Source organism: Jaculus jaculus, chromosome 2 (genome assembly GCF_020740685.1).
Source record: "Jaculus jaculus isolate mJacJac1 chromosome 2, mJacJac1.mat.Y.cur, whole genome shotgun sequence".
Lineage (NCBI taxonomy): Eukaryota > Metazoa > Chordata > Mammalia > Rodentia > Dipodidae > Jaculus > Jaculus jaculus.
Window position 1 is genome coordinate 209,505,605 of NC_059103.1, and position 3,574 is coordinate 209,509,178.

Sequence of the window (3,574 nt, forward strand, 5' to 3'; positions counted from 1 at the left end):
ATCAAGTGTAAACTGACCAATGATGATTTAAACCCATGTTGACTGAGTTCTCATCCCTTGTGAAAGGCCATGAAGAGAGTCTCTGGGATTCTCTAAATGTTCTCTATCTATTTCAGTTAATGGTTGCGTGAGTCTATACACATGAAAAAGTTTATTGAGCTATTCATTGTATACTTTTGGTATGTGTGTATATTATACTGCCATAAAAAGTGAAACAAAAAGCTATGTGGATAAATCATATGTTTTAAGTATGTGGGAAGTTTTTGTAAGTACATGTTGGCACAATATAACACAAAGAATGACACAAATGCAAAATTTCCTGTAATTCCTTTATTAACACTTCTATCCTAGGCTGTTGTCTTTGTCCTTTCTTTGCAACCCTATAGAACTGTGTCAGTACTTTTTACATGGGGTTATGCTTTCTTTATCACCTGGGTGTATGATGGATGCCGCTACACTATTGTAGATATCTGAGATGTTACATGTGAGATATGGAAGTTACCTGAAACTCACTCCCATGCTCCTATCCCTGCAGTAGGGACCTGACCAAGATCCAGGCAACACTATACCCATATTGGTATATGAAATTATAACTAATCCATGCTTCGGAACCTATAAGAATGCTAGTATATTCTTCTGTTCAGCATGACATAAGAGAACACACAGATGGATAGGTTTAGCAACAAAATAAACCTTCTCCATTTTCTGTAATTCTGTGATAAGAATCCTGCAAATTTGATTTCTGGTGAGGACTCTTTTAGTGGCTTTGCAGAAGGCTACCTTCTTCCTGTCCTCACATGAACTTCCTCCACTGTCCCACAGATTAAGAAGGATTTTTGGTATTTTTTTACCTTCTTATTAGGACATCAGTATCAATCAGATTCCTGCCCTTGTGACCTCATTTGCCTTTAATCTGCACCCTAGAAGCCCTATTTCCAAATGTGGTCATTGAAAATAAAAACTTTGATGCACGAAGTTGGGTTAGAAAGCAAGTTAGACCATAAGAGCTACCAAGGCAGACCATCTTCATAACTCCACCCTAGCTCCTGGACTCTTCTACTCCGTGATCATTGCCGTTAGTCCCTCAGGTCTTATAGCCTCACTGTCCTGTAGCAGACAGCTTCAGGTTCACTGAGATGAACTTCCAGACCACGCACAATTATGGAGGAAAGGATATTTATTGAAGCCTACAGATCCAGGGGAAGTTCCATAAATGGCAGAAGAAGCTGGCCTGCCTTCACAGGACCAAGCAGAAACAGAGAAGTCCAAGCCTAAAGGTCAAAAGCCACAGCACACTTCAGGAACTCCAGCTAGGCACACTTTGCATATCTTTAGATTGAAATCTGAAACCCACCACCACACCTTAAGATCCACCCAGTGACACTGCCTCCAGCCAGGTGGCAGCAGATGCAAACTATAGACAAATAAACAACTGAATATACTGGGTGCCATTCATTCAAACCACCACAGGGAGAAAGTTAAACCATAAGAGCTACCGAGGCAGACCATCTTCATAAACCCACCCTAGCTTTAGCTCCTGGACTCTTCTAATCCATGATCATTGGCATTGGTCCCTCAAGTCTTATACCTTCAATGACCACCTGATCTAGGCTTATGTGCTCCCTCGTCTGGACTCTCTGCTTACCCTAGCCTTCTGAGTCAGTAACAAGGACAATCCTCAGGAGGAATTCTGATCATGTAGAACCTTAGAAAAGACATAATCTTTGAGATTACTTGATATTTATCTGATAGTACTCTCAGTTTTCTCTGTGGAATTCTATATGTTCTTAAAAAAACAAACAAAAAAACACTCATGCCCTAAAAAACTACTCACTAAACATAACAAAATTGATGAGGCTAAAATGCTTTAATATGCATGAAACTCTCTCACCAAAACCTTAATGAAAACAATGGCTATGTAATTGAAAGTCAGTAGTGCAAAATTAATTTTCTACTGGCCTATACATCCTACAGTATAGTCAATATGTTATTTTTAAATATAGGGCTTAAGTTTTGTCCCTAGAAATGTAGGATTACATAGGCTAGTTCTTTCTAACAGAGAACACAGTGTTCAAAATTAGAAGTCTGATCCAAATATACTTTTCTTTATTCACCCATTGTTTCTACTTAGAGATAAATGTCTGTACAGTTTGCTATTTGTACTCACGTCCTTCCCTGTTAGATTAACGTGGGCCTTAAATTAGCCAGTATTTTCACTATAGAAAGCCCTTCTATTGATTTTCAACTTTCACCTTAGATCTGTTTCTTTAATTGTGAGATAAGCTGTCCTTGATTGCTACAAGAGACAGGCGTATTGAAGAATTGTACACAGAACATCATAACTTCCATTCTTTATTGACATCGAGACCCATTTATCAATGGCTTGTCATCTTACTCCTGGCAGAGAAATCGTCATCATAGCTAAATGAACAAGAGTCAAGCTTTAAGCCTCACTTGTGTGACATCCTGGCCTCTTCTCCCAAGTCTCCATTACCACAGTGGGCAAAAGCCCAGAGCTGGCTTTTCTCTTCCTGGGAGCTGCTAGTAAATGTATTTGTGCTTAATAAATCCATGACAATGAATCTTTTGGTAGAAGTCAGGAGATGGTGTCTAAGACCCCAGCTAGGATTCATTAACTCCTTTATTCACTTATTCATATACTCACTAAATGTATTTGAGAGTAAACAAATGATTAGGAGGCAACTAAAAATAAGAGCCTCACTGTTTATGATCAATGCTGTTGTTTGCCAACTTTCTCTGTCCTCCTGGGAGATGTGAGGCATATATTCTCCATTCTCTAGTGGAGATGAAGAGGTGGAGCCACCCAGAAAATGATGACAGGTGGGCTGTGATGCATCCACAGCTGAGTCATCTCTGCCTTTCTTAGTAGGTTGTGCTACAGATTCTTAGGATCAAGCCACGGCCCAGGCCCTTTCCCATCCTTCTGTTTTTAACTTTTGAAAATTTATTTTATTCATTTGAGAGAGAGAGAGAGAGAGAGAGAGAGAGAGAGAGAGATACATAAGGAGAGAAGGAGAGAGAATGGGCATGCCAAGGCCTTTAGACACTGTAAATGAGCTCCAGACATATGCACCACATTGTGCATGTGGCTTACGTGAATTCTGGGGAATTGAACCTGGGTACTTTGGCTTTGCAGGCAAGCACCATAACTGCTAAGCCTTCTCTCCAGTCCTCTCCCACTCTTCTTGTTCTAGTCAAGATTGTCTTCCCTTGCGTCAATGTAAGAATTATGAATAAAGGTGAACTTTTCTACCTTGCTGAGTCATGTTCCAGCTTTCCCCTGTCATGGTGCTTCTTTGATGAACCTTTGAGTTTGAAATAATACATTGACTATGCAAATGATACTCTATCCCTTGGCCAAACTTAGATTCAAAGAAATTTCAGCTGACCCGGTTGTAGTGGCTTGAGGTCATATTTAGCTAGCCGGTGATATTGGGCATACGCCACATAAAAGTGAATATACAAGTACTGTTTGTCTTTCTCCCTTGTTCAACATGACACAATACTACGTCAGTGTGATGTTTGGGAAATTTTCTGCAAGAATCTAAATTGC